Here is a 15,090-nt window from a genome sequence, read left to right on the forward strand (position 1 = left end):
TACTTCCCCCGCAGCCGCGATGGCGATCGGTGCTTCCGGGAATCTCACCTAAGTAACCGACTCCATCTCCGGCCGTCGTTTTCTATGCGACACGGGGGCGCAATGCAACATACTGCCCGCCTCGGTCATAGACCTTCGCTCCGGCAGCCGTGGCCCCCCTATGCAAGCGGCCAACGGGGGTTCGATCCACACTTGCGGGAAGCGCCTCGTCTGAGTATGTTTTGGTGGACAGTTTTTCAGCTGGAATTTCATCAACGCTCAAATCTCACAGGCCCTGTTGGGTGCTGACATTTTAGGTGCCAACGGCCTGCTGGTGGACGTGAAAAATCGACGCCTCGTTCGCACCGCCACGCTCGACAATATTTCGGGGGCGCACAGCATGGCTGCGTCACACATGATTTCATGTGCGCGGCCGCAGCCCGACGATCCTCGCCCGTTTACGCCAGGGCGCGACGTTTAGAGCCCAGCAAGCTAGCGGCAGCAAAGGCGGAGTCCGCCGTGATGGAAAAAATAGGGATCATCCAAGGAGGAACACCTCGAGCACATTCGGGTCCTTTTCAGACGGCTTCAGCAGCACGACTTCATCGTTACTCGGACAAATGCCGCTTCGGCCTATCGCAACTGGATTTCCTGGGCCACCGTGTAAGGGTTTGGGGGCTTCTTTAAACAGTTTATAGTAATTTTCCTGGTCTTGCAGCCTTTGCCTGCACATCAGACCAATTCCAATAAAACCAATTTTAAAACAGCGGTTTCGAATCGCTACCCCACCTTCCAGTTCTGACTGCAGGGCTTATCATTATTGATATTAAAACAGACACGTAGTTTGGATGAGAGAAAAAAATCAAGTTTTATTAACTAAAAGAAACTATAATCAAAATATCAAACTATACCACACGAACACAGTAATTACAGTAAAACTATATAACAGGGGGTTGCAGACGGCGAAAACGAGGGATACAATGGCTACAATGTTATTTAAACAATCTTAGCAATTCCCTTAAATCACCATCCCCCAAACTCCTTAACTAGGTTGCTATGCTGAGGAGTCAGAACACTCTGCTCACCTTTGGTCCAGCGAAGTAAGAGAGAGAGATAGCTTCTCAGCCGCTATCTTTATAACTGGTGAGGCCCCTGCCATTCTGCCTTGCAAGGGCTGTATGCAAAATTCCCCATCCAAAAGGGTCCAATACACAAGAGAAAGCTGTGATTGGCTAAATTAAAGTGGTTAGACTGGGTTAATGTGTCTTCCGGAGCTCCCTGGGCTGAAACAAAAGGGAGATACAACTGCTCTGTTGTCCAGTGCTGGGTGATTTAAAACCCATTCAAATGTTAAACATTTCCCATTCAAGGTACAAAAGTCTCTTCTGCAGTTTAGATGTATCCACTCGATATACAAACAAATGCTAATAGCATTCAATTGCTTTGTAAACAAAGCATTGTCCTTTGTCTTTGGCCATGTGGTGACAGCCATTTTTATCCCTGGAAATTTAAAAGCACATCGCCCAGGGATTCTTTAATCAAAAAAATGAATCTTCAGAACTGTAAATTATTGCGAATTCTTACAGTCTGCCCTTGGATACTTCCAGTTTGCTTGTAGTATCCTCTTGAAGAAATGAGCAATGATTTCTGACCCCCCACAAACAACCATCCCCTGTATTTACCTAATAGCTATCTGCCACTGATCCCCGTCCTGTCTATTCCCCTTTAATTCAACAAAAAAACCATGGTACGGTTGGCATCTTACAGACACTTCAGTTTTCAACAAGGGGTCTCATACCCCTACACGCTTGTTGAGGATTCAGAACACCCTGCTCACCTCTGGTCCAGCGAAGTAAGAGAGAGAGATAGCTTCTCAGCCGCTATCTTTATACCTGGTGAGGCCCCTGCCATTCTGCCTTGCAAGGGCTGTGTGCAAAATTCCCCACCCAAAAGGGTCCAATACACAAGAGAAAGCTATGGTTGGCTAACTCAAAGTGGTTAGACTGGGTTAATGTGTCTTCCGGAGCTTCCTGGGCTGAAACAAAAGGGAGATACAACTGCTCTATTGTCCAGTGCTTGGTGATTTAAAACCCATTCAAATGTTAAACATTTACCATTCAAGGTACAAAAGTCTCTTCTGCAGTTTAGATGTATCCACTCGATATACAAACAAATGCTAATAGCATTCAATTGCTTTGTAAACAAAGCATTGTCCTTTGTCTTTGGCCATGTGGTGACAGCCATTTTTATCCCTGGAAATTTAAAAGCACATCGCCCAGGGATTCTTTAATCAAAAAAATGAATCTTCAGAACTGTAAATTATTGCGAATTCTTACAGTCTGCCCTTGGATACTTCCAGTTTGCTTGTAGTATCCTCTTGAAGAAATGAGCAATGATTTCTGACCCCCCACAAACAACCATCCCCTGTATTTACCTAATAGCTATCTGCCACTGATCCCCGTCCTGTCTATTCCCCTTTAATTCAACAAAAAAACCATGGTACGGTTGGCATCTTACAGACACTTCAGTTTTCAACAAGGGGTCTCATACCCCTACACGCTTGTAAAATTATACAGTGTAAACCAAATTTACAATCACTTTTTTACATCATAAGTTATTACAAAATGTTGCAATCTTAGTTACACAATGTAATCAAAACGATCCCAAGCACGGAGAGGGACCTACGCCTCTGCTCAACTTGGGGCTGTAACACAAAATACAAAAAATCATTAAACATTTGAAACAACATGCTTAAATACACCCCGATCATCACGTGCCGATGATGGTTTACGAAATTCGAGTGGGCATTGCTCCTCCCACCCGGGCAGTAAAAGTACCTTCCACCCCCCTTTGATCGTCTTAAACTTGAAAACAGGCAGAATGGATTTACCGACCAGCCTGCTCTGCCAGCCCCAAACCGTTCCCTTGTCCCTTTGTGGAGGCGGGGTACCCCTCACATTTAAAATTTACCTTGGCACAGACCGAGACCGGGGAGTATGGGATCTCATGACTCCCAGTCCCTCCCCCTCCCGTCTTCCCTCGACTGGCTGCAGAAAATGATGGGTGCCTGTGTGGCGGCTCTCCCTGGCCCCACACTGATCCGGCCACCCACTCATCCTTCCCAGCCACACTTATCCTCTTTGCCCGTGGGCCCCCCGGGTGAGTTCCTCCCTCCCCCGACCGCACCCACGCGACTCTTGGGTCTCCTCCTCCTCTATACAATCATTCCCGGGCCATCACCACCCACCCCCGGGGAACGCGTCTCTATCACAAGGCGCCCGCGCTTCCCCATCGTGACTCCTCAACAGCGAGGTCTCCCGCACGTAAACTTCGGTCAGGATAGTGCTGGGTTGGGGGCCGTGCCCCACCCAGCTGGGGCCATCTCCTCCCCGTAGGAGGAGTAGGCAAGTTCCTCCGGACTCTCTCCGGTTTTTCCGGAAGACCGCTGCGGGGTCTCCTGGATTCTTCCAGTGGCGAGGTGATCCCCAACATTCCATATCTTCATTCGATGTCCAGCTCGGGCTGGGCGAACATGGCTGCTTCATTTTCCCATCTCCTGCAAAAACTTAAAAGGGACATGCAGCCAGGTGTCACTGACCTGCTGCCTTAGGTGGAGACATGGTCGGGTCCCTCGACCTCAGACCAAAACACAAACATTCGGCACACATGTAAATTAAACTCTTTAAACTTAAACTTAAAACTGGTTATATGAAAACTAAAATTTAAAATACACCTTAAAAGCACGCTATATACACACACATAGCTATAATATAAATGCCGCCCGTCTCCGGACGGCCAGGTTAATCTCTGTCACTGTCACAGATTGCTGCTGGCTGCAGCGAAGCTGGACTGCCTCCTGTCTCTGGTCCCCCGCAGCTTATGGCTGTTGAGTGGGGACCCCTGTTCTCTGGCTTCTCCCTGGCTCGGGAGCCTGCCCTACTCCACTGTAAAGTGGTTGACCATGCTTTCTTAGGCTGGGGCACCCGCTGAGACCTTCTGAGGGGTGTCTCTCTGGGGGAAACTTTGGCTGGCGGACCCTGAGCTTGGGTCACAGCCCCAGCTGGCTGGGAACCTTCTCCCCCATGTCCAAATAGCCCGCACTGTATAATGTACCTGGCAGCCTGCCGGTGCAAGTCTCTCTCTGGGTTTGTCTGCTTTTCCCTGGAAACAAGTCACAGTTCCTGTTTTTGTAGGCTGTGAACTTGAACTTGCCTTGTGGACAGCAAACTCATGTTCCCTCACCCAGGTGGCTTTAACTGGGGAATTTTGGACCTGCCTTTTTCCTGGGGCCAAAACTATCCCCTGTGTGCCTCCCTTGTCCCGGATTTCTGCTACTGGACCTGCTCTACAGGGGTCCCAGAACTCTCCTTTCCTGTTCCCTGGCTTAAACAGCTTACTCTGAATATGAAGGGCTCCTCCCCCCAGACAAGCCACAGTGCTTGCCTGTGAACTCGAACATGCTGTGGGCTGAGGATTCCTATTCTCAGGCTCACTCCTCACGGGCGGACCGTACCTCCGTTGTTGGAGGGGGTACACTGGTCCTGGTCCCCGCCTGCCTAGCGGGACCTGCTGGTGATCTCCTACCACCCCATTGTTCACCCCTCCTTGCTGTCAGAGCTCCTCTTGTAGCCTCATCTCTCTGTCCCTCGCCTCTGTGACTTCCTGCACAAGGCGCTCTATAAATGCCTGGCATTTCGTGACCTCTAGTGTGAGGCGTGCATTCTCTTCCCGCACCCTCATACCACTAGCTCTGGCCTCATACACCTCTCTGAGGCGTTCTACCTCCGCCTGACATTTTTCAAGCTGGGACTCCCGATTCTTGGCCTCTTTAAACTCCTCCTGCTCTCCCATCTCACCCTTCCTAGCCCAGCCACCTATACCCCGATAGGTCAGCTTACACACTGCCACTACCTTCCGCAGGGCTGCCCACAGACTGAAAGCAAGAAAGACAATAACTGATGCTTTCTCTAGATCCAGACCACTTATCATATCAAAAACGGCCTGCAGCCCTGCCCGCGGTCACCATTGTAAGGGTTGGGGCTTCTTTAAACTGGTTTAAAGTAATTTTCCTGGTCTTGCAGCCTTTGCCTGCATTCAGACCAATTTTAAAACAGCGGTTTCGAATCGCTACCCCACCTTCCAGTTCTGACTGCAGGGCTTATAATTATTGATATTAAAACAGACACGTAGTTTGGATGAGAGAAAAAAAATCAAGTTTTATTACCTAAATAAACTACAATCAAAAGAATAAACTATACCACACGAACACAGTAATTATAGTAAAACTTTATAACGGGGTTGCAGACAGCAAAAACGAGGGATACAATGGCTACAATGTTATTTAAACAATCTTAGCAATTCCCTTAAATCACCATCCCCCCTTAACTCCTGCTAGGTTGCCTTGTTGAGGATTCAGAACACCCTGCTCACCTCTGGTCCAGCGAAGTAAGAGAGAGAGATAGCTTCTCAGCCGCTATCTTTATACCTGGTGAGGCCCCTGCCATTCTGCCTTGCAAGGGCTGTGTGCAAAATTCCCCACCCAAAAGGGTCCAATACACAAGAGAAAGCTATGGTTGGCTAACTCAAAGTGGTTAGACTGGGTTAATGTGTCTTCCGGAGCTTCCTGGGCTGAAACAAAAGGGAGATACAACTGCTCTATTGTCCAGTGCTTGGTGATTTAAAACCCATTCAAATGTTAAACGTTTCCCATTCAAGGTACAAAAGTCTCTTCTGCAGTTTAGATGTATCCACTCGATATACAAACAAATGCTAATAGCATTCAATTGCTTTGTAAACAAAGCATTGCCCTTTGTCTTCGGCCATGTGGTGACAGTCATTTTTATCCCTGGAAATTTAAAAGCACATCGCCCAGGGATTCTTCAATCAAAAAAAATGGATCTTCAGAACTGTAAATTATTGCGAATTCTTACAATCTGCCCTTGGATACTTCCAGCTTGCTTGTAGTATACTCTTGAAGAAATGAGCAATAATTTCTGACCCCCCACAAACAACCATCCCCTGTATTTACCTAATAGCTATCTGCCACTGGTCCCCGTCCCATCTATTCCCCTTTAATTCAAGAAAAAAAAACCATGGTACGGTTGGCATCTTACAGACACTTCAGTTTTCAACAAGGGGTCTCATACCCCTACACGCTTGTAAAATTATACAGTGTAAACCAAATTTACAATCACTTTTTTACATCATAAGTTATTACAAAATGCTGCAATCTTATTTACACAATGTAATCAAAACGATCCCAAGCAGGGAGAGGGTCCTACGCCTCTGTTCAACTTGGGGCTGTAACACAAAATACAAAAAATCATTAAACAACATGCTTAAATGAACTCCGATCATCACGTGCCGATGATGGGTCGTGAAATTCGAGTGGGCATTGCTCCTCCCACCCGGGCAGTAAAAGTACCTTCCTCCCCCTTTGATCGTCTTAAACTTTAAAACAGGCAGAATGGATTTACCGACCAGCCTGCTCCGCCAGCCCCGAACCGTTCCCTTGTCCCTTTGTGGAGGCGCGGTACCCCTCACGTTTAAATTACCTTGGCACAGACCGAGACCGGGGAGTATGGGATCTCATGACTCCCAGTCCCTCCCCCACCCGTCTTCCCTCGACTGGCTGCAGAAAATGATGGGTGCCTGTGTGGTGGCTATCCCTGGCCCCACACTGATCCGGCCACCCACTCATCCTTCCCAGCCACACTTATCCTCTTTGCCCGTTGTCCCCCCGGGTGAGTACCTCCCTCCCCCGACCGCACCCACGTGACTCTTGTGTCTCCCCCTCCTCTATACAATCTTCCCGGGCCATCACCACCCACCCCCGGGGAACGCGTCCCTATCACAAGGCGTCCGCGCTTCCCCATCGTGACTCCTCAACAGCGAGGTCTCCTGCAAGTGAACTTCGGTCAGGATAGTGCTGGGTTGGGGGCCGTGCCCCACCCAACTGGAGCCATCTCCTCCCCGTAGGAGGAGTAGGCAAGTTCCTCCGGACTCTGTCCGGTTTTTCCCGAAGATCACTGCGGGGTCTCCTGGATTTATCCAGTGGCGAGGTGATCCCCAATATTCCGTATCTTCATTCGATGTCCAGCTCGGGCTGGGCGAACATGGCTGCTTCATTTTTCCATCTCCTGCAAAAACTTAAAAGGGACATGCAGCCAGGTCTCACTGACCTGCTGCCTTAGGTGGAGATATGGTCGGGTCCCTCGACCTCGGACCAAAACACAAACATTTGGCACACATGTGGGTTCTATAGTAAGGGGAACGGATAGGCGTTTCTGTGGCCGTAGACGTGAATCCAGGATGGTTTGTTGCCTCCCTGGTGCCAGGGTCAAGGATGTCACTGAGCGGCTGCAGGGCATTCTGGAGGGGGAGGGTGAACAGCCGGAGGTCGTGGTCCACATTGGTACCAACGACATAGGTAAAAAGAGGGATGAGGTCCTGCAGCAAGAATTTAGGGAGCTAGGGGCAGGGTTAAGGAGCAGGACCTCAAAGGTTGTAATCTCTGGATTACTCCCGGTGCCACGTGCTAGTGAGTATAGGAATAGGAGGATAGAACAGATGAATGCGTGGCTGAAGGGATGGTGCAGGAGGGAGGGCTTTAGTTTCCTGGATCACTGGGACTGCTTCTGGGGCAGGTGGGACTTGTACAAGTCGGACGGTTTACACCTGAACCAGAGGGGAACCAATATCCTTGCGGGGAGGTTTGCTAGCACTGCTGGGGGGGGTTTAAACTAACTCGGCAGGGGGATGGGATACAGAGTGGAGCTATAGTAGGGGGTGAGGTACAGCCAAATACGGAGGAAAAAACAAGTCAGCAGGGAAGGCAGAGCAAAGATGTGAAGGCAAAAGGGAATATGGCAGGGCTGGAATGCATTTATTTTAATGCAAGGAGTCTTGCAAATAAGGTGGATGAACTGAAGTTGTTGATGAACACATGGGAGTACGATATTGTGGCTATCACGGAGACATGGTTGAGGGAGGGTCAGGACTGGCAGCTGAATATTCCGGGGTATAGAATCTTCAGGCGAGACAGAGGGGGGGGTAAAAGGGGAGGGGGTGTTGCAATATTAATTAAGGAGTCTATTACTGCTGTAAGGAGGGATGATATATTAGCGGGTTCCTCTAATGAGGCCATATGGGTAGAACTTAAAAACAAAAAGGGGGCAAGCACCTTGCTGGGAGTGTACTATAGGCCCCCAAACAGCCAGGGGGAGATAGAGGAACAGATATGCAGGCAAATCTCAGAGAAGTGCGAAAATAATAGGGTAATAATAGTGGGGGATTTCAACTTCCCCAATATAAATTGGGATAGTCAGAGTGTGAAAGGCTTGGAGGGTGAAAAATTCTTAAAGTGCATTCAGGAAAACTTTTTGAGCCAACATGTAGAAGGTCCTACAAGAGAGGGAGCGGTGCTGGACCTAATTCTAGGGAATGGAGACGGGCAGGTGGTGGACGTGTCTGTAGGAGAGCATTTTGGCGATAGTGACCACAATTCGGTGAGATTTAAGGTGGTCATGGAAAAAGACAAAGACGGCCCGGAAATAAGGGTTCTAAATTGGGGGAAGGCAGATTTTAATAAGATAAGACAGGATCTGGCCAAAGTGGACTGGGAGCAGCTACTTATAGGAAAATCCACATCAAAACAGTGGGAGGCTTTCAGAAGGGAAATAGAGAGAGTACAACACCAACATGTTCCTGTAAGGGTCAAGGGTGGGACCAACAAGCAAAGGGAACCTTGGATGACAAAGGACATACAAAAATGCATTAGGAAAAAAAGGGGGGCTTTTGGCAGTTACAAAAGACAAAAGACGGTGGAAGCCCTAGAGGAGTATAAGAGGTGCAGGGGCATACTTAAAAAGGAAATTAGGAGGGCGAGGAGGGGCCATGAAATAACACTGGCGAGCAAGATAAAGGAAAATCCTAAGATGTTTTATAAGTATATTAAGGGCAAGAGGATAACCAGGGAAAGGGTAGGGCCCATTAGGGACCAAAGTGGCAAGCTGTGTGTAGAGCCAGAAGAAGTAGGTGGGGTTTTAAATGAATTTTTTGCCTCCGTGTTCACTGTGGAGAAAGATGATGTAGGCATAGAAATCGGGCAAGGGGACTGTGACATACTTGAACATATTAGCATTGAGAGGGAGGAGGTACTAGCGGTTTTAGCAGGCCAAAAAGTGGATAAATCCCCAGGCCCGGACGAGATGTATCCCAGGCTGTTGTGTGAGGCAAGGGAGGAGATTGCGGGGGCTCTGACACAAATTTTCAGAACCTCTCTGGCCACAGGGGATGTACCAGAGGACTGGAGAACAGCTAACGTAGTACCATTATTCAAGAAGGGTAGCAGGGATAAACCAGGGAATTACAGGCCAGTGAGCCTAACATCTGTGGTAGGGAAATTATTGGAAAAAATTCTGAGGGACAGAATTAGTCTCCACTTGGAGAGGCAAGGATTAATCGGGGATAGTCAGCATGGCTTTGTCAAGGGTAAATCATGTCTGACCAATCTGATTGAATTTTTCGAGGGGGTGACTAGCTGTGTAGATGAGGGAAATGCTGTGGATGTGGTTTACATGGACTTCAGTAAAGCTTTTGACAAAGTCCCGCATAGGAGACTGGTCAAGAAGGTAAGAGCCCATGGGATCCAGGGGGCCTTGGCGCGTTGGATCCTAAACTGGCTGAGTGGCAGGAGGCAGAGGGTGATGGTCGAAGGTTGCTTTTGTGACTGGAAGCCTGTGTCCAGTGGGGTACCTCAGGGATCGGTGCTGGGTCCCTTGCTGTTTGTGATCTACATTAACGATTTGGATGAGAATGTAAAGGGTATGATCAGTAAGTTCGCGGATGACACGAAAATTGGTGGGGTGGTAAATTGCGAGGAGGAAAGTCTCAGGCTACAGGACGATATTAACGGGTTGGTCAGATGGGCGGAAAAGTGGCAAATGGAATTTAACCCGGAAAAATGCGAGGTGATGCATTTTGGACGGTCAAATAAGGCAAGGGAATACACAATGGGTGGTAGGGCCCTAGGAAGTACAGAGGGTCAGAGGGACCTTGGTGTACATGTACATAGATCCCTGAAGGCAGCGGAGCAGGTAGATAAGGTGGTTAAAAAGGCATATGGGATACTTGCCTTCATTAGCAGAGGCATAGAATATAAGAGTATGGAGGTTATGATGGAGCTGTACAAAACGCTGGTGAGGCCACAGCTGGAGTACTGTGTGCAGTTCTGGTCGCCTCACTATAGGAAGGATGTGATTGCTCTGGAGAGGGTGCAGAGAAGATTCACCAGGATGTTACCTGGGATGGAGCGCCTTAGCTATGAAGAGAGACTCTACAGGCTGGGGTTGTTTTCCTTGGAGCAAAGGAGGCTGAGGGGGGACCTGATTGAGGTGTACAAAATGATGAGGGGCATAGATAGGGTAGATAAAGAGGAACTTTTCCCCTTAGTAGGGGGGTCAATAACAAGGGGGCACAGATTCAGGGTAAGGGTCAGGAGATTTAGGGGGGATTTGAGGAGGAACTTTTTCACCCAGAGGGTGGTTGGAAGCTGGAACTCACTGCCTGAAAGGGTGGTAGAGGCAGGAACCCTCACAACATTCAAGAAGCATTTGGATGAGCACTTGAAATGCCATTGCATACAAGGCTATGGACCAAATGCTGGAAAATGGGATTAGACTGGACAGGGATGGATGGGCGGCGCAGACACGATGGGCCGAAAGGCCTCTTTCTGTGCTGTAAAACTCTATGACTATGACATGTAAACTTAAACTCTTTGCACTTTAACTTAAAACTTGTTAAATCAACAAAACTTAAAATACACCTTAAAAGCACGCTATTTACACACACATAGCTATAATACAAATGCTGCCCATCTCCGGACGGCCAGTCTAATCTCTGGCACTGTCGCAGATTGCTGCTGGCTGCAGCGAAGCTGGACTGCCTCCTGTCTCTGGTCCCCCGCAGCTTATGGCTGTTGAGTGGGGACCCCTGTTCTCTGGCTTCTCCCTGGCTCGGGAGGCCGCCCTACTCCACTGTAAATTGGGTGACCATGCTTTCTTAGGCTGGGGCTCCCGCTGAGACCTTCTGAGGGGTGTCCCTCTGGGGGAAACTTTGGCTGGCGGACCCTGAGCTTCGGTCACAGCCCCAGCTGGCTGGGAACCTTCTCCCCCATGTCCAAATAGCCCACACTGTATAATGTACCTGGCAGCCTGCCGGTGCAAATCTCTCTCTGGGTTTGTCTGCTTTCCCCTGGAAACAAGTCACAGTTCCTGTTTTTGTAGGCTGTGAACTTGAACTTGCATGGACAGCAAACTCATGTTCCCTCACCCAGGTGGCTTTAACTGGGGAATTTTGGACCTGCCTTTTCCCTGGGGCCAAAACTATCCCCTGTGTGCCTCCCTTGTCCCGGATTTCTGCTACTGGACCTGCTCTACAGGGGTCCCAGAACTCTCCTTTCCTGTTCCCTGGCTTAAACAGCTCACTCTGAATATGAATGGCTCCTCCCCCCACACAAGCCACAGTGCTTGCCTGTGAACTCGAACATGCTGTGGGCTGAGGATTCCTATTCTCAGGCTCACTCCTCACGGGCGGACCGTACCTCCGTTGTTGGAGAGGGTACACTGGTCCTGGTCCCCGCCTGCCTAGCGGGACCTGCTGGTGTTCTTCTACCACCCCATTGTCCACCCCTCATCGCTGCCAGAGCTCCTCAAGACTCGGAGCTGTGGGCTGCGGTCTTGGGGTCTCTAATTCCCAATCCAGCTCCGTTCTGGATGCTGCCTGTGGAATGGTTCTACTTGGGCTGCCAGTAAAGTCCGGCTGACCTGCCTTCAGGCTCATCATGCAAATCATTCCCTTTGATGCCTTTAAAGCCATGTTAAGGCTTTCTATCTCTGCCCTACAGGGGCCATGATCTGCTTCACCAAACCTGGCATTCTCTTCCCGCAGTCTCATCTCATTTTCCCTGGCCTCAGTGATTTGGTACTTTAGGAATTCTATCTCGTTTCTCGCATGGCTCTCTCCCTCGCTAGCTTTTTGGGTGAGGTGTGCATTCTCCTCTTGTAGCCTTGTGGAGGAAATTAACTATCAGACGGAGACTTCGAGGTTCGCTTTAGGAATTTATTACGTGATATCACGGAGAGTCTGCAGCAGTCCCTACTGCCCACCAGCACTCTAAATTACTAATGTACAGCACTCATAGTTATACAGCAAGGTAAACAACTTCAGGTGATTAGCTTACATTACATTTCAACATGGGGTTTCATAGATTCCGTTGTTCTCAAGAAACAGGTTAACATGTTCACATTTTATCACCAGATGTCCTAAGCCAAAAGATTTCAGCTTTACTTCATTATGGCAGTCAGCAGTTCTTTTAGTTTTAACTAGTTTAGTGTCCTTTGATCAATTAGTAAAGTGGTCAAGTATCCCAGCATGCCTTAATGTTTAATACGTTTTCTCCCACAATTCCCTCCTTGTTGATCTTTACTGATCAACACTGCTTTACGGCATTGTATTCAGTTCGTTTTCATAGGGAGGATAATATCCCTTTGGGAAAGGACGCATTTTTAGACAATCTTCTTCATCATAGTCATCCTGGTTTGCTCTTTCTTTCCTTTCTCTCTAGTACTTTCGTAGCACTTTTTACAGATGCTACTGATTCTATTGTTTGCGCTCGCAGATATCTCACTCTTATCCACATTATACAAATTAATATAAATAAAACTCCTGTCACTACACAAATTATAACCATCGGGTGAACAAACAATTCCAGCACTGCGGATGCTTTAGGTGACCATCCTTTAAACACATCCCACCAGTGGTGTACCGTCAAATCTGTTATTTGCGTAGCTATTTGAATCAAACCTTGCTCATCATAATCCATCACTGCTTTTAAATGGTGCAGATCTCTTCCTCTTTTCGCTAAGGCTTCTGCTATCTTTTCATTGTTTTTCAAAAATTTCGTCAGATTAGCCAAATTAACTGTAGGGGGGGCATTTTCTATCCCCAATACAGTTCTTCTTTGCATTACCGTAGCCCATTTTCCCAACTGATATGTCTTGTTGGTATGTGGGTCAAACACAGTATAAACATCTTTTATGCAAGTGTTTAAAGGGGGCCTTTTCAAAATCCCGTCTACATATATAGGCCAGGCACTGCTAATACACAGATAGTTCTGGCCTATCTCATGCAAGGTAGTATCATTACAAGGTTTCAAATTCCAAATGCATGTACCTCTACTATGTTGTAATGAGCAAGGTTCATATATAGGGGTATGCAATGGGCATACTTTTCCAAACGGCCAATCTTGGCAATCCGAGGCATCGTGGGTCTTATTCCCCTGATCTATCCATTTACCTGAAATTCGGGATACCAAAAGTTTTCTCCAAACAGTTGGGGCAATACCAAGAACTGACACCAGGTTTTGGCTTTTGTCACATTTACCACTTTCATTGTAAGATTACATCCCTTAAGGTCACATTTAGTATATCTTCGATCAGGTTTTACTTCTAGAATATTTCCTTCAAATCCAAAAATTCTCATCCAACTAGGAGCATGTCCTGACATAGCGACTCGCTCTAGCTCAGCCCTCAGTGACTGCTTGGTAATTTCTTTAAACATACATTGAGTATGATTATTGACTTTCTCTTGTCCCTTTGCAACATTCTCTTGTTCCTTTTCTACCTTATTTACTTGCTTCCAACTCATTGTATCTGATATCCACTGTGTTAACATCGCTGCTGTCAGTCCATTGTCCCAAGCATTTCTTAATTTTATAGCATCTCCTGTCAGCCCTCCTACTTGCTGTATTTTATTCTGCAATGTTTCAATATCTATTGCATTAAGGGCTCCCATACCAGTTCCTACTCCTCCCAAGACCGTTGCCAAGTCCCTTCTCCTTCTCCCGATCCTAACTCTCTTACTCAATTTGGCTTGTATATTAGTAATATTACATCCAGTATCTTTTTTATCCTCATATTGTACCTGTACTGTCAAATTTAGAGTATATGGGGAGATCAAGACCGGGGTACAGGTAGAATGCAATCTTTGCAAATGGTCCATAGGACTTTCTATCTGTTTCGTTTTCTTTGCAAAGAATGTTTCCCCATACCAGTGAGGTCTTCCTTCTATAAGAGTTGCATTTACGCATCCGTACGCCTGACCGTCTTTCAAATATATCAGTTGTTCCATGTCTCCGGTTCTTGTGTCATTTTTATACCATTTCCATAATTTAGTATAATTGTTTAGTATGTCAGTGTCATTCTCTATCCTACAACTTATGTTCACTCCTTTTTCCCATTTTATCCTTAGAGTTATATTAGATCCTTGGCTAAATACTATTTTATCCATCCCAGATTTCATTTCGAACATCCCACAGGTTTCGCAATTAATCGTCCAATTAGCAATTACACAAATGGTGCCACTGTTACAAGTGTAAGTTCCCTGCAATTGGTTACTGTCTCTTGCCTTCCATCCTAACTGGCCTGCCCATTCTGTTTTTTCAGTAGGCAGGATGGTCCAGGCGGCTGTCCTTATTGCACATAGGCCGATTATTATCATCTGGTTTAACATATTTCCTGATTTATCCTAGAAATCTTTAAATTTTCCTAATTATTGTTATACAGCATTAAATATAAACATATATAGCAATCCGAAAGCAATCAGTCCTTCCATGGAGTGCCAAATTATGGTGGGCATGGATCTTTTACCGTTTCTGAAGTGGTGTCTGGTGCAGTGTGTTTCCTCCGGATGATGCAACTTGCGCCTTGTAGCGTGCACCCAATCAGGTTTTTCTTTCAATTTGAGAGCTGTTCGAGTTGTAAGCAGCACCAAATATGGTCCTTTCCACCTAGGAGAAAAAGATTCTTTATTTAGCGCTTTCACATAAACTTGATCTCCGGGTTTAAAGGGGTGCATGTTTCCTTCTGTGGGGCGCGTCTGGGCCTGTCTCACTTTCTCATGTATTCTTCCTACTGTTTCACACATGGCCTGAGCATATTTTAATGATTTTTCATCATTCCAAATTAATGCCACCTTCTCTGGAGTCATGGGTGGACGTGTGCCTGTTGTCATAGGCCGGCCCATCAAGATCTCATGTGGTGTCAGACCTGT

The sequence above is a fragment of the Somniosus microcephalus genome, chromosome 6 (genome assembly GCF_052327205.1).
Source record: "Somniosus microcephalus isolate GS21.2 chromosome 6, FLI_Smic_1.0, whole genome shotgun sequence".
NCBI lineage: Eukaryota > Metazoa > Chordata > Chondrichthyes > Squaliformes > Somniosidae > Somniosus > Somniosus microcephalus.